This window comes from Solanum dulcamara, chromosome 6 (assembly GCF_947179165.1).
Source record: "Solanum dulcamara chromosome 6, daSolDulc1.2, whole genome shotgun sequence".
NCBI lineage: Eukaryota > Viridiplantae > Streptophyta > Magnoliopsida > Solanales > Solanaceae > Solanum > Solanum dulcamara.
In genome coordinates this window covers 65821868-65839792 of record NC_077242.1, presented here as the reverse complement: position 1 = coordinate 65839792, position 17925 = coordinate 65821868, and the positions used below count along the sequence as shown (strand labels likewise).

At 35.3% G+C, this 17925-nt stretch overlaps 1 pseudogene; it reads right to left on the bottom strand.

Moving 5' to 3' along the window:
* Positions 1-377: 377 nt before the first annotated feature.
* On the bottom strand, positions 378-17673 carry LOC129892910 (putative late blight resistance protein homolog R1A-10; annotated as a pseudogene).
* Between the last annotated feature and the right edge of the window lie 252 nt (positions 17674-17925).

The following is a 17925-nucleotide window of genomic DNA, read 5'->3' as shown; positions in this document are numbered from 1 at the left end:
ACTAAAGAGGACACTCAAGACTACAATATTCATCTTGATGTATAACTCTCTTTGTATTCTTACTCTCTCTTTCTGAGATGATTTAAATAAGGGCAAGAGACCCTCTATTTAAAGGAGACAAAAACGCATAAAATTTTACGCATAAAATTATTGTCAAAAAAAGAGGAACGCGTTTTTGTCAAAAACGCATTTACAAAGTAAAAAAGGTAGCAGTATTTTGTTTTTCTGCCTAACTTTTCTTGACTTTTTCTTCCTCTACTTTTTGTTTCTGCACTTCCTCCGTGTTTTGACATTTCTTTTTCTTTCACTTTTCAAAAAAGGAGAAGTAATTGCTGACTTCTTTTTCTTTCAAATCGAGTATGTAGCTGTTGCAGCTGCTACAAATCAAGCAATTTGGTTGAAAAAAATCTTGTATGAATTGAATCTGTTGCCAAAAGAACCAACACTGATCTACTGATCTGTGTGGACAATAAATCAACCATTGTGATGGCTGAAAATCCAGTGCAGCATGGAAGAATAAAGCATATCAACATCAGATTTCATGCTTTAAGAAATGTTGAGAAGAATGGTGCAGTTAAGTTGGTGCATTGCAGCATTGAAGAATAACAAGCTGATCTAACCAATGCTCTTTCCACCAATAAATTTGAGTTTCAAAGGATATTGCAAGAAGTTTCAATAAAAAATCTTAAGGAGGAGTGTTAGGAAATTAAGATTTCTCTAAAAACTCCTAGATTGTAGATATTTTGTAGTAGATAAGTCTTTTGATTTAAAAATGAGTGATGGTTTGGTGTAAGATATTTTTTGCTTATTATGTGATTGTAATTCCCACACTTTATTTATATATAGACCTTATGTAATAAAACATCAAAAGAAAAATATAGAACCAAAAATCTTCGATCTTTTTCTTCTCTCTACTGTTTACATCTTTGTACCCTTGAAGTTCTTCGTCCTTTTCTTTGTAACAGTAAGATATTTAGAAATACGCCAACATGAAAAAATCTAGTCATTCAATTTGAGTTTTTAAGAAAATCACAACCACAAAAAATAATAATTATCAATAGTTTTCTTGTATAATTTCTACCCTAATATTAAACATAAAAGGAGCATAAAAGAAAAATGTTATTTGATGATGAAGAAGTCAAAGTGATCACTTGAAGATGTTGTAAATGTTAATAGTTAAATTAAATTTTAGTAAGGAAGAAAGTATAAATAGTAATTCTTTTGTTCTCTTTTATACATTCAATACATAATATATGTTGGATGTGTAGAGGTTGAACCACTGTACATTCTTTTCACCCTTTGTTTCACAGAAAAAGTTATAACTTATTAGCAAACAGTCAATTGGAATTATTTGAATCTTACAAGGTTTGTCATGGATATGGACACTAAGGCAATCATTTGTTTTGCTCTCTTGCTCTTCTTGAATTTCTTTGACGGATTTTCTGCAGAAGTTCTGCAATTAAGCAACTCTATTGAACTCCAATATTTGCCATAAAAATATTTGCCATGTCTTCCAATGGCAAATTAGTTCATCTGAAAGTTAACCTCATCAGAGATATAGGCAAATCATATTTACTTGGCAGTGGGGGTGGGTATAATTTTCTGGAGCATATGATCTTCAATATTAGAATGTCGTCCAATAATCAAATTTTGCAGATTATAAAGCTCTAACAATGAACAATCAAGATCATCATGACAGTTGAATTCAAGGTATCTGAGATGTACTAATTTTCTTATCTCAAGAGGGAAATCTCGAAATGTCTAATGAAGGATTGACAACACTCTCAAAAATTTGAAGCACGCCAAGAAAGGTATTTATTTAGAAGGGCAAGGTGCATATTTTAGTCCATTGAATAAGTATAATGTTCGGGTGAGACTAGATGTTGAATTCCAGCAATCATCTTGAGAAATCCATGAATGTGAACTGTAGCGATGAGCATGAGGCTTACTAGATGTATCAATGAATCTTGTGATAACATCATGAATTCTTGTAACCTGCAAAAGCTTTTCCTTCTCACCTTGTCTTAGAATCAAGTCGCACACCAGATCATGAATGCCACATGTTTTCAGCTCACCATTAAATCTTCTCTTTCTAACCATTATCAAGTTCCTACTAATAAGACCTCTAAGCATTCTTTTCCTGCTTGTTCCATACTTTTGAGCCTTTCATGCTTGCAATCACAAAATCTTTCGGGAACACTCCTATAGAAAGGAAGCATGCTTTTATGTGATCAGGGAAGTAACTATAACTCATATCAAGCACTCCAAAACATTTATCTGGTTCAGTAGCAACAATTTTACTAATAGTTTTCGCAACATCATCCCAACATTCTCGTGTTCTAGAATTTTTGAAGAGATGCCCTGCAACCACTACTTGCTTCCAATATTCTCTAATTCAGGGGGACAAACATCATGTTGTGAACCAAACACCTTGTCATGAAATAACTTCCAACTATAATTTGAGTTCAAGAGACTCATCTCATGAGGATTGCTATCAGGATCTGCATGCTCAGCAACCTCTTAGTGACTATTTGTCAAAATAATGCAACTTTCGTTGTTATCATCTAAAAAAATTCTTGTCGTAAGATTCCATATGCCTTTACTCCAAATATCATTCATGACAACAAGATACATCCGACACTTTCAACTTTTTGTATATCATATCCATTAGTTGATCATCATTACTTTCTTTAATCTCATCTTTCATAGACAACTGGTAAGTCTCATCTTGGACTTTATTTTTTGGCTGAAAAATATAGGAAAGAATTTTTGGGCTATAGCCCATGTTCCAGTCAAAGGCCCATGGCCTAATCCTATTTGTAAAAAGATTTGAATAATTCTCCTAATTTGGTTTCCAATTCTATTTGGAAAATGATTGGAATTATAATCCTAATTGGAGTTGGTTTTGGCTTTAGGAAAAAGTATCACTCTATAAATAGGATGATTTGAGAGAATTATGGAATGGCTCATTGGTAGTGTCTTTGAGAGAAATTAGGCACATAAGAGAGGTTTTTGAGAGAGCTTTCAACAAGAGAGAAGAAAAGAGTATTTTCCGCAAGAGTTTTGCCTCTTCAATCAGCAATCTGCAAATTGCATTTCCCGATTCATTAACCATTGGATCGGGCTGACATTTTTACTGAGTGTTCCTAATATCTTAGTGTTTGATTTGAATGGTAGAGATCAGATTTCGAGGTCAGTAACATACCATTTTAGGTCCCGAACAGTAGCTCTATTTTGGGTGATTTTCTTCCTATTACTTTTATTGGTATAGCTATTGCTTCTCCTTACTTGGTAATTATTGTGTAGCCATTTAAGAGAATATTTATAACCCTCTTATTATTATAGTGGAGTAATTCAGATTTTGAAGATCCCGTGGTTGTTACCTTCGATTTGAAAGGTTTTTCCATATTAAATTTGGTGTTATTTATTTTCTCTGTTTTTGAGTTTGTGTCCTTCTTTTATAACAAGTGGTATCAGATCTTTGGTTGTCTATCAAGAATTTTTTGATGGAGCGTAATATGAGCAAGATGGTGTGTTTAAATAGTAGCAACTACAATATATGGAAGAGCAAGATAAAAGATTTACTGTTCATGAAAAAAATACATCTTCCCATTTTTGCTGATCATAAACCCGAGAATGTGACAGATAAAAATTGGAATTTTGAACACCAACAAGTATATGGATATATAAGGCAATGGGTTGAAGATAATGTTCGCAGCCAAATTGTGAATGAGACACATGCTAGAACATTGTGAGAAACGTTGGAGACGCTTTACATGTAACACCCCAGAATTTTTTTCGCAAAGATTCAAACATTTCTTCATGTGAGTGGAGACTCGGACCAAAGGACTTATAATTTTTACACATGAGTTAGGATTAATTCCTAAGAAATTAAAGTGTGTTAGATGTGTTTAGGGATCATGAGAGATCTCTAACACCAAGTCGAGTCCAAAGAATCCCAATTGATTAAGTTTTCGGACGAATTAGTATAAGGGTCAACTTCAAATAACTATGTATCCTAAAATAGGATGAATTGGATGGCTCATGACCTATCAAATTAAAGGTCTTTGAGTCTTCTTTCCAACGCTGCTAAAATTGTAAATTGTGGAGTTCGGAGTCAAAAGTTATGACCATCCTAAGACGGAATGGTACTGCCAGAATTTCAGGCCTAGGTTGTGACTACAGGAAGCCTAGGCTTGGCGCCGCAGTGGCGCAATGCGCCACTATCGCCCCAGGAACAAGCCTCAGTAGTTTGTTCACTTGCGCGGCGTGCCACTACGAGATGTGTAGGGTTTTCAATCCTATTTTCTAAAACCCAGAAAATATAGGCTTGGCACTATAAAGGCGCGATGTGCCACTATCGCGCCACAAAACAGCCTCAGTAGTTTGGTCCCTGGCGCGACGCGCCACTATTAGGTTGCAGGTTTTTTAAGCCTATTCGACTTGGCGCTGCAGTAGCGCGATGCGCCACTATCGTGCCAGAAGCTTTTTTAGCTTGTTTTCCAAATTTTTGGAAAAAGGGCAATTTGGATATTTCCCCAAATTATATATACACTATCCTTGGACATTTTGGGACCATTTTTTTCAGTCCCTCTCTCTCTAAAAAGCCCTAGAATTTCCCTCTCTTCTTCTCCAAATCCTTCTCCAACAAAGAGTGCCTTCAAAAGCTTCAATAATTCAAGCCTTCCCATTGAAGAACCAACAACAAGGTTTCTTCGAAATCTACTCTAAGGTATGTAAGGCTAACCTAAAATATGAATTGAGTTCTTCTATATGCCCATCGATATGTTAGGTAGAAGTTGTGAAAGATTCCAATCTTTTATAAGGATTTTCCTTGAAATTTTCCTAAACCCCAGAATATTTTCATATGCTAGAAATTGATTGATGATTTTAATGACTTGAGTTACTAAATAGTGATCTTTCATATTATTGACTATAAATGGATCTTTGCATATAAATTAATATGTATTGATGGTATTCTTGAATTGAGTTTTGTTGAGAGTATGAATTCATATTTCCTTCACATGAACCCAAGATGAGATTTCTTTTTGGTCATAATTTATCTTGAGTTTGAGATGGATAGTTTAGGTATATATGTTGATTGGAATGAAAAGAATGAATTGGAATAGTTATGAATGTGAATGGCATAAAAAGAATTAAAATGTTGGTAGAGCTAGAATGTCACTTTTGTTTCTATATATTAAATGTAGAATTAAATAAGGATTTTGAAGTTGATGTTTGATGATGGTGTGATCATGATGTGAATAATGATATTTGATGATGATGCGATGATGATATTTGATGATGATGCGATGATGATGTTTGATGATGATGCGAATGATGATATTTGAAGATGATGTAAATAAAGAGGTTATGTTGATAAAGATGTTGTATGATGAAGCAGATTGAAGTCTAATATAATTATGTGATATGTGATTTGCATAATTTGATTGATTGGAGTCTTATGAGCATTTTGAAAATAAATGATCTCTTGAGAAGGAGTTTTAAATAAATGATTGTGAGCATTTTTGCATAAACTATTTATACGCTATTTTGAGTTTTAAAGAATGATTATTTTCATCTATGATTTAAAAAAAGAGTTTAAGCATGAGTTGAGTTTGAGAAGACTTTTAATTATTTTTGAACATGAGTATTTTGAGTATAAATGAGTTGAGCATTTTTACTTTAAAAATGCCATTTTTTGAGATTGAGTTGAGATTGTATAAATTTTAAAGAGAAGAGATTGATGATTTAAGATGAGTCGATTTGAAACAAGGTCCAAGGAGGCCAGATTTGATTGAGTTTTGAAAAGAGTCCAATGAGACTAAATGAGTTAATTTGAAAGAGTCCAATGAGGCTAAATAAGTTGATTTGAAAGAGTCCAATGAGACTAAATGAGTTGATTTGAAAAGAGTCTAATGAGACTAAATGAGTATTTTGAGTATTTTACTCACTTGATAAATATGAGCATATTGAGTCTTGGGAGGAGTATCGAGCACCGAATTGGGTTAGAGTATAGTCCATACTCGAACCAATAAGCTACGTCGTCAAACGTAGGAGGGGATTGAACCATTAAAGTTGGATTCTTCCCATGGGATCGAACCGTTAAAGTCGGATATTTCCTATTTTATTGTTCTGACATGATAGGACTTGATTGGTTATGGATCCATAATTGTTGATTCATTCTTACCCTAGCAAGGTATGAACGGACGTGGCAACAATGTTGGCTTGTTGTACTATCACTCGCTCATATGGTGATAGTTGTCGGTTAGGGAAACTCCCAATTGAATGGATGGTACTTGATATGATTGGTTTGATGGTGATTGTAGATGATTGAGTTGAATTATAAAATATTGCATAATTTAATTTGCATATTTATAGAGTTGAGTCCTTTGAGTTGATTATTGAGTTTATGGTATATGATTAGATCAGATTAGACGATATGTGATTGGATTGGATTAGATGAATTGTGATTGGATTGAATAGAATGGTATATGATTAGATTGGATTTGATCATTGAGTTGAATATTGAATTGATTGTATATAATCGGATTGAGTTAGATGAATTATGATTAGATTGGATTGGATCGAATTGTACATGATTGGAAGGGATCGAATTGTAAATGATTTGATTGAACTGTATTATACATGATTGGATTGGATTATATGGTATATGATTGGTCTCTGTCTAAACTGTATTCTTACTTTAGATTTATGATGCCTTATTTGAGTCTCTCTTATGTTTCTAATTTGAGATATGTGGACCGATGTTATTCTTCCTTAAGGTATGTTCCATTCTGCCATATTACATACTCGTACATTCCATATACTAACGTCCATTTGGATTTGCATCATTTCATGATGCAGAGACAAGTTTAAAAGATCGTCAATAGGAGCATCATTGGGGATCTATTTGCACTCAGCATATTGGTGAGTCCTCTCCTACATTCGGTGGACACCGCTTATGTATTCTTGCGTTGAGTTAGCCCTTTTTATTTTGATTTGAGGTAGCCATGAATATGTCATTGGCACCAATTAGATAGTAATGATAGAGGCTTCATAGACTAGATAGTGATGGGTCGATTGAGTATCTCTTTCATTGATTTATTCTTGTTGAACTATTTTTAATGATAAATATTGGAGTTGATTTTGTTAGCCCACGACCTTTATTCCTTGAGTTAGATTGATGATTTGAGTTGGTTGCTGAATATTCTCTTTATTTTAAGTCTTTCGCTGATCGAATGGATGAACGGATGTCTGATAAGGCTATATGGTTTGCTTGGGAGCCAGAAATGATTTATGAGTGTTGGTTACGTCTAGGGTACCCTCCCGGGGCGTGACAAACATGGAATCAGAGCATAGAGTTCAAGAGTCTTAGGAAGTCTATGAAGCCGTGTCTAGTAGAGTTTTGCTTATGGGTGTGTTATGCACCATACTTATAATCAGGAGGCTATAGGACATTAAGAGTTGTTTCCCTTCTTTCATATTCTACATTCGTGCGATAGAGTTTAACTCTATGAATGTTTCCTTCTGATTCATACATTGCTCATATCCATTCGACTACCCCTCATACTCAAGGTAGTTGAAATGGTAGATATGAGATTCATGTTGATGAGTTAAGATAAAGTCTTGAGGAAGTGAAGAGACTACACAAGGCTTGAGAAGAGCCGATTACTGTGCTTAACTCTATTGATCTGGAAAGATGTACTCTCATTCATATGGATCGTGCATTGAGTCAAAGCGAGATGTATCCAAGAATCTCATCTCTATATCTTGATTCGAATGTTACCTTCGAGGGGGAAGTTGCGTATCTGAGTGATAAGTGTCACCATCCGATGGAATATGATCCGAGGCAGGGAGAGCTATGGTTGAGATGATGGTTGTAGAGTTAGAAAGAGGGAGTTAGAATAGTAGAACTCAAATAGTGAGAAGGGTGATTGATTGAGGCCTGTAGCTAGGGTGAAGTATTTATAAAGTGAGTAACGAGGTGTAGTGAATGATTGTGATAGTGCTAGTTTAAGGTTTGATTCAATAGGCTTGACATGGTATATATAAGAGGTTAAGATATTAACTTGTGAGGAGTATGTGTCATGGAAGGAGGGGTATGTGACCCTCAAATGTAAGTAGTGAGTTAAGTCTAAGTCATTTGGTAAGAAGAGGCTTAAGATATATATATGAAATAGTATAGAGTTATATGAGGTTCTAAATTTGTGAGTTTCTTTGAGTGACTAGTTAGTATCCTTTAGTTGATACCTTTAATCTAAGGTGGAGATGATAGGGTAATGATCCAAAGTAAGTCTTGAGCTTTCGATAGTGATGAGTTGGCAAATATAATAGTAGGCGGAGTTGAGTATGAGTAGATGGGAAAGAGTGAGTGTTGCTTGATTGTGATAGTTGTGACTGTACACGTCTAGTTGAGGATAGAGGTATGGAGGAGGAGTGAGATGAGACCTTTTGATGTGCAATAGATAGGTAAGAGTATGTTAGTGTGTCTCCGGGTAAGAGCTCATACAATGATGAAGGTAGAAGTGTTAAAGTAAGCATGACAACTCTTAGATGTGGTTGAGGTAGTTAGAGTGATAAGTTTGAGTGTATGATTGTCGCTGTGAGAGTGATGGTAGTGGGTGAATGATTGCATTTGGGGGAAGGATTGGAGGTACGTGAAGAGTGTTAGGAGGCTTGGAAAGGAGGGGAAGTTTGGGTACCGATATATTAGCCTTATAAAATTTTGAAGAGGATTGGGGATGCCACTCATGAATTGGAGTTCGATGATTGATGATCTAGATGTTGGAATGATTCGGTTGATAGAGTTTCGATGTTCTATTCGTGCCTAATAATGAGAATATTGGGGGTAATGTCCCTACTCTTGACTTAAGTCGATTTATTTATTCTTGAGCGGGGATGGTTGATTGTCTAAACTTCTCAATTGGTTGATTTGTTGATTTGATTAAGTCATAATTGTTATTCATTCCTCAAGTCCATCTTTGCTTGATCTTCATTCAAGGACGAATGATCCCAAGGGGGAGATAATGTAACACCCCAAATTTTTTTTTGCAAAGATTCGAATATTTCTTTACATGAGTGTAGACTCGGACCGGAGGACTTATAATTTTACACATGAGTTAGGATTAATTCTTAAGAAATTAAAGTGTGTTAGATGTTTTTAGGGGTCATGAGGGATCTCTAACATCAAGTCGAGTCCAAAGAATCCCAATCAATTAAGTTTTCGGATGAATTAGTATAAGGGTCAACTTTAAATGACCATGTCTCCTAAAATAGGATGAATTGGATGGATCATGACCTATCAAATTAAAGGTCTTTGAGTCTTCTTTCCAACGCCGCCAAGATTGTAAATTTTAGAGTTCGGAGTCAAAAGTTATGACCATCCTAAGACGGACTGGTACTGCCAGAATTTCAGGCCTAGGTTGTGACTGCAGGAAGCCTGGGCTTGGCGTCGCAGTGGCGCAACGCGCCACTATCGCGCCAGGAACAAGCCTTAGTAGTTTGGTCCCTGGCGTGGCGCGCCACTACGAGATGTGTAGGGTTTTCAAGCCTATTTTCCAAAACCTAGAAAATGTAGGCTTGGCGCTGTAAGGGCGCGACGCACCACTATCGCGCCACAAAATAGCCTCAGTAGTTTGGTCCCTGGCGCGACACGCCACTATTAGGTTGTAGGGTTTTTAAGCCTATTCGACTTGGTACTGCAGTGGCGCGATGCACCACTATTACGCCAAGAGCAGTTTTAGCCTGTTTTCCAGATTTTTGGAGAAAGGGCAATTTAGGTATTTCCCTAAATTATATATATACTATCCTTGGACATTTTGGGACCATTTCTTTCAGTCCCTCTCTCTCTCTAAAAAGCCCTAGAATTTCCCTCTCGTCTTCTCCAAATACTTCTCCAACAAAGAGTGCCTTCAAGAGCTTCAAGAATTCAAGCTTTCCCATTGAAGACCCAACAACAAGGTTTCATTGAAATCTACTCTAAGGTATGTAAGGCTAACCTAAAATATGAATTGAGTTCTTCTATATGCCCATAAATATGTTAGGTAGAAGTTGTGAAAGATTCCAATCTTTTATGAAGATTTTCCTTGAAATTTTCTTAAACCCTAGAATATTTTCATATGCTAGAAATTGATGGATGATTTTAATGACTTGAGTTACTAAATAATTATCTTTCATATTATTGACTACAAATGGATCTTTGCATATAAATTAATATGTATTGATGGTATTCTTGAATTGAGTTTTGTTGAGAGTATGGATTCATGTTTCCTTTACATGAACCTAAGATGAGATTTCTCTTTGGTCATAATTTATCTTGAGTTTGAGATGGATAGTTTAGGTATATGTGTTGATTGGAATGAAAAGAATGAATTGGAATAGTTATGAATGTGAATGGCATAAAAAGAATTAAAATGTTGGTAGAGCTAGAATGTCACTTTTGTTTCTATAAATTAAATGTAGAATTAAATAAGGATTTTGAAGTTGATGTTTGATGATGGTGTGATCATGATGTGAATAATGATATTTGATGATGATGCGATGATGATATTTGATGATGATGCGATGATGATGTTTGATGATGATGCGAATGATGATATTTGAAGATGACGTAAATAAAGAGGTTATGTTGATAAAGATGTTGTGTGATGAAGCAGATTGAAGTCTAATATGATTATGTGATATGTGATTTGTATAATTTGATTGATTGGAGTCTTATGAGCATTTTAAAAATAAATGATCTCTTGAGAAGGAGTTTTAAATAAATGATTGTGAGCATTTTTGCATAAACTATTTATACGTTATTTTGAGTTTTAAAGAATGATTATTTTCATCTATGATTTAAAAAAAGAGTTTAAGCATGACTCGAGTTTGAGAAGACTTTTAATTATTTTTGAACATGAGTATTTTGAGTATAAATGAGTTGAGCATTTTTACTTTAAAAATGCCGATTTTTGAGATTGAGTTGAGATTGTATAAATTTTAAAGAGAAGAGATTGATGATTTGAGATGAGTCGATTTGAAACAAGGTCCAAGGAGGTCAGATTTGATTGAGTTTTGAAAAGAGTCCAATGAGACTAAATGAGTTGATTTGAAAGAGTCCAATGAGACTAAATGAGTTGATTTGAAAGAGTCCAATGAGACTAAATGAGTTGATTTGAAAGAGTCCAATGAGACTAAAAGAGTTGATTTGAAAGAGTACAATGAGACTAAATGAGTTGATTTGAAAAGAGTCTAATGAAATTAAATGAGTATTTTGAGTATTTTACTCACTTGATAGATATGAGCATATTGAGTCTTGGGAGGAGTATTGAGCACCGAATTGGGTTAGAGTATAGTCCATACTTGAAATAATAAACTACGTCATCAAATGTAGGAGGGGATTGAATCGTTAAAGCCGGATTCTTCCCATGGGATCGAACCGTTAAAGTCGGATATTTCCTATTTTATTGTTCTGACATGATAGGACTTGATTGGTTATGGATCCATGATTGTTGATTCGTTCTTACCCTAGAAAGGTATGAACGGATGTGGTAACAACGTCGGCTTGTTGTACTATCACTCGCTCATATGGTGATAGTTGTCGGTTAGAGAAACTCCTAATTGAATGGATTGTGCTTGATATGATTAGTTTGATGGTGATTGTAGATGATTGAGTTGAATTATAAAACATTGCATAATTTAATTCGCATATTTATAGAGTTGAGTCCTTTGAGTTGATTTTTGAGTTGATGGTATATGATTGGATCAGATTAGACGATATATGATTGGATTGGATTAAATGAATTATGATTGGATTGAATAGAATGTTACGTGATTATATTGGATTTGATCATTGAGTTGAATGTTGAGTTGATTGTATATAATCGGCTTGGGTTAGTTGAATTGTGATTAGATTGGATTGGATCGGATTGTACATGATTGGAAGGGATTGAATTATAAATGATTTGATTGAACTGTATTATACATGATTGGATTGGATTGTATGGTATATAATTGGTCTCTATCTAAACTATATTCTTACTTTAGACTTATGATGCCTTATTTGAGTCTCTCTTATCTTTCTGATTTGAGATATATGGACCGATGTTATTCTTCCTTGAGGTATGTTCCATTCTGCCATATTACATACTCGTACATTCCATGTACTGACGTCCATTTGGACCTGCATCATTTCATGATACAGAAACAGGTTTAAAAGATCGTCAATAGGAGCATCATTGGGGATCTATTCACACTCAGCATATTGGTGAGTCCTCCCCTACATTCGGAGGACACCGCTTATGTATTCTTGCGTCCAGTTAGCCCTTTTCATTTTGATTTGAGGTAGCCATGAATATGTCATTGGCACCAATTAGATAGTAGTGATAGAGGCTTCATAGACTAGATAGTGATGAGTTGATTGAGTATCTCTTTCATTGATTTATTCTTGTTGAACTTTTTTTAATGATAAATATTAGAGTTGATTTGTTGGCCCATAACCTTTATTCCTTAAGTTAGATTGATGATTTGAGTTGTCCGCCGAATATTCTCTTTATTTTAAATCTTCCACTGATTGAATGGATGAACGGATGTCTGATCAGGCTACGTGGTTCACTTGGGAGCCAGAAATGGTTTCTGAGTGCCGGTTACATCTAGGGTACCCTTTCGAAGCGTGACATTACACTTCAAAAACTAGAAATAAGAAGTTATTTTTGCTAAAACAATTGATGACCTTTAAATACAAGGAGGGCTGTCATATTCTTGATCATATAAATGATTTTCAAGGTGTTCTTGATTAGTTGTCAGGAATGAGTGTCAATTTTGATGATGAAATACAAGGGCTTTGGCTTCTTAACACTCTACCAGATTCTTGGGAAACTCTTCGAGTTTCTTTAACAAATTCTGCTCCCGGTGGTAAGGTTACTATGGAATATGCAAAAAGTAGTGTGTTGAATAAAGAATTCAAAAGAAGATCTCAAGGCACATCCTCTTATTTAGACGTTCTCTTTATAGAAGTTCGAGGGAGAGATAAAATAAGAGGTTCGAGAAGTAGAGGTAAAAGTAGAAGCAAGTCAAGATCCAGGTATGAAAATATTTTATGTCATCATTGTGGAAAGAAAGAACATATTAAAAGATTTTGCAATCAGTTGAAGCAAGAGCTTAGAGAAGGAAAGAAAGAAGAAAATAATGGAGACAATGTTGTTGCTGTTGTCCGAGATGACCTTTTATTTGCTTGTGATAAAAACTTCATCAATTTTGTATCTCAAGATACAAGTTGGATAGTAGATTCTAGAGCGACATCGCAAGTCACACCAAGGAAAGTCTTTTTTTCATCTTATACTCCTGTTAATTCCGGCGTGTTAAAATGGGTAATGCTGGTGAAGTTAAGGTACTTGGTGTTGGCACGGTTTGTTTGAAGACCAATCTTGGTACAACGTTAGTCCTTCAAAATGTCAAGCACGCTCCAGACATTCCTTTGAATTTGATCTCTGTAGGACAACTAGATGATGATGGCTACCATAATGACTTGTTCAATGGACAATAAAAGCTCACCAAAGGCTCATTAATTATAGCTCGCGGAAGAAAGCATTCAAATTTATACGTGACACAAGGATCAATTCTTGGGGACTCTATAAATTTGGTAGAAAGTGAGACTTTGTCAGAATTATGACTCAGTCATATGAGCGAGAGGGTGATCACATGTTTGGCTTAGAAGAATTTACTTGCTGGTGTGAAACAAGCAAAGGTGAAAAGATGTGTTTATTACTTAGCTGGGAAATAAAAAAGAGTTTATTTTCACAGTAATCCTCCTTCAAAAAAGTCTGAACTACTAGAGCTAGTACACTCTGACCTGTGTGGTCCTTTTAAAGTAAAATCAAAAGGTGGTGCACTTTACTTTGCAATTTTTATTGATGATCATTCTCGTAAGTTGTGGGTATATCCTTTAAAATTCAAAGATCAAGTACTTGATGTGTTTAAGGAGTTTCAAGCCTTATTTGAGAGACAAACTGGAAAGAAATTAAAATATATTCGCACTGACAATAGTGGTGAGTATATTGGTCTCTTTGACAACTACTACAAAGCGCAAGGAATTCGTCATCAGAAGACTCCTCCCAAGATGCCTCAATTGAATAGGTTGGCAGAAAGGATGAATAGAACTCTTGTTGGAGAGTTAGATGTGTGCTTTCAGAGGCTAAACTTCCAAATTCCTTTTGGGCGGAAGCGCTTAACACTGTTGTTTATGTTATCAATTTGTCTCCCACTGTTGTTTTGGATGGTGATGTTCCAAATAGAGTTTGGTTTACAAAGAATGTCTCATATGATCACTTGAAAGTCTTTGGATGTAAAGCTTGTGTGCATGTTCCAAAAGATGAGAGATTAAAATTGGACGTTAAAATGAAGCAATGCATCTTCATTGGTTATGGTCATGATGAGTTTGGATATCGCTTTTATGATCTGATTGATAAGAAGCTTATCAGAAGTCGTGATGTTGTGTTGTTTGAAGACCAAACAATTGAAGATATTAACAAGAGTGAGAAAACAGATTCTCAGATTGATAAGAGCTTCATTGATGTTAATCCAGTTCTTAGTACTGACACATCTTTTGCACATGAAGGAATCAAAGATACAAATGTCGATGGGGATCAAGATCAGAATGATCATCAGAGTGTAGAACTTGAAGATGCTCCTAGTAATGATGTTATGATTGATCATCCACTAATTCATATTCAAATGACTACTCCAGATGCTCCAGAAACCTCTTGTAGAAGATCTACTAGGGAGAAGCTAAAGTCAACACGTTATTCTCCTAATAAGTATATACTTTGGACTGACATAGAAGAACCTGAAGATTATGATGAAGTCATGCTAGATACTCATAGAGATAAGTGGATAGAAGCCATGGAAGATGAGATGAAGTCACTTCATAAGAATGGCACATATGAGTTAGTGGAGTTACCGAAAGGTAAGAATGCTTTGACAAATAAATGGATCTTCAGAGTAAAGCAAGAGCAACATACATCTGTACCTAGATATAAAGCGAGGTTAGTTGTCAAAGGTTTTGGCCAGAGAAAGGGTGTTGACTTTGATGAAATTTTCTCTCCTGTTATGAAAATGTCTTTTATTTGCATGGTTGTAGGCTTAGCTGCAAGTCTAGATTTAGAGGTTGAGTAGATGGATATCAAGACTGCTTTTCTTCATGGTGATTTAGAAGAAGAAATTTATATGGAGAAGCCTGAAGGTTTCGTGGTTAAAGGAAAAGAAAACTATGTCTGCAAATTAAGAAAGAGCTTGTACGACTTGAAACAAGCTCCAAGGCAGTGGTACTTAAAGTTTGAATCTGTCATTGAAAATAAAGGATACAAGAAAACTTGTTCAGATCATTGTGTATTCTTTTAGAAGTTCTCTGATGATGATTTTATTATCTTACTACTTTATGTGGATGATATGCTGATTGTTCGCAGAAATAAATCTAGAATTATATTCCTTAAGAAGGAGTTGAGCAAATCATTTGCAATGAAGGAGTTGGGGCCATCAAAGAAAATTTTAGGCATACAAATTAATTGAGACAGAAAGAAGAAGGAGTTATCATTATCCCAAAAGCAATACATTAAGAAGGTACTCAAGAGATTCAATATGACGGAAGCAAAAGTGGTTAGTACTCCTTTTGCTAAACATTTTAAGTTGAGTACGATCCAGAGTCCATCTACTAATGAAGAGAAGAAGGAGATGTCATGTATTTCATACTCTTCTGCAGTTGGTAGTCTGATGTATACTATGGTTTGCACTAGACCAAATATTGCACATGTTATTGGTACTGTTAGCAGATTTCTTTCTAATCTTGGAAAAGAACACTGGAATGCAGTGAAATGGATACTAAGATATTTGAAGGGCACTCCAGATATGGAGTTGTGCTTTGGTAGTAAAAAGCCTGAACTTGTATGCTACACAGACTCTGATTTGGGAGGCAATCTTGACAATTCAAAATCCACTTCTGGTTATTTGATCACTTTTGCAGGGGGAGCTATTTCCTGGAAATCTAGACTATAGAAGTGCATACCTCTATCCACCACAGAAGCCGAATATATTGCTATCACTGAAGGTGCTAAAGAATTACTTTGGATAAAGGAATTTATAAAAGATCTTGACTTTGAACAGTCAAGGTTCATCTTATTCTGTGATAATCAGAGTGCTATTTATCTCACCAAGCACTCCACCTTTCATTGTAAGTCCAAGCATATTAGTAGAAAGTATCATTGGATTAGAATGGCCGTGGAAGAGAAATTATTTGAGGTTGAGAAGATACACACTCATGAAAATCCTTCAGATATGCTTAATAAAGTGATGATCGCAGAAAAATAGGAGTTTTGTAGAACAGCGGCAGGCATGAAGCCTGTCAAGAGTTCCTCCACTTGAAGCCCATTTGGCCCCTTGGATGGAGGGGGAGTTTGTTGGGCTATGGCCCATGTTCTAGCCAAAAGCCCATGGCTTAATCCTATTTGTAAAAGGATTTGAATAATTCTCCTAATTTGGTTTTCAATTCTATTTGGAAAAGGATTGGAATTATAAACCTAATTGGAGTTGGTTTTGGCTTTAGAAAAAAGTACCACTCTATAAATAGGATGATTTGAGAGAATTATGGAATGGATCATTGGTAGTGTCTTTGAGAGACATTAGGCACATAAGAGAGGTTTTTGAGAGAGCTTTCAACAAGAGAGAAGAAAGAAGAAAAAAGTGTTTTCCGCAAGAGTTTTGCCTCTCCGATCAGCAACCTTCAAATTGCATTTTCTGATTCATTAACCGTTGGATCGGGCTGAAATTCTTACTGAGTGTTCCTACCATCGTATTGTTTGATTGGAATGGTGAAGATCGGAGTTGGAGGTCAGAAACATCCCATTTTAGGTCCTAAAATGTAGCTCTAGTTTGAGTGATTTTCTTCCTATTACTTTTGTTGGTATAACTATTGCTTCTCCTTACTTGGCAATTGTTGTGTAGCCATTTAGGAGAATATTTGTAACCCTCTTATTGTTATAGTAGATCAATTCAGATTTTGAAGATCCCGTGGCTGTTACCTTCGATTTGAAAGGTTTTTCCACGTTAAATTTGGTGTTATTTGTTTTCTTTGTTTTTGGGTTTGCGTCCTTCCATCATAACAAGAATTCCCAGCAACAAATCACTAGTTTGATATTCTTGAGATATTGTTACCAAAATATGGATGTCAAAGAGACTTGTGACTTTAGGATGATGGTACGCTTTTTTATCTAGAGTAGTCTTACCTACCCCCCCCTCCCCCGCCCAAAATTGAGATGATTTCTCGACCAGAAGGTGGCCCTGTTTGTCGCAAATCTCATCATCTTCCTCTTCATAAACTCAATCTTTTCTACAAGAGGTGGCAAGTCATAGCATAAAGGCAGGCGTGACAATCCAACTCTTGAGCAGTGCTCCAATAGATTATATTCATGTATCTTTAGTTCAATCACATTCTCTACGTTGTTCACTGCAATTCTAATCACTCTTTCCAACTCTTCAGAATTTTCAAAGACTTGTCTTTTCAAGAAAGTTTTGAAAATATCCAGCATTATCAAGGAGAGATTCCATCATTTTTCTAGTATCACCGATTATCCAACATGGTTTTTACTGCATAAGTTTCTTCAAATTTTGAATGAGAGAAACCACATTTCCATAAGCCATTTCTCACGCCAACTATAGGACAAAAAAGACTGCTTCACAAACTCAAAAACTTTTTACTAGTGAAGTTTGACAGAAACATTTTTGGCAAACTATTTTTCCCTACTTTTTTGAAGCAAACACCACCTATAACCCTCTTTTTCGACATGTTTATTTGATCAGACACAAAGAGGTACTAATCTATCAATTTAGAGAGAATAAAAAGCTGGTATTAAATAGTTTTGAACCTCAAATGCTTACATAGATTTTAATGTG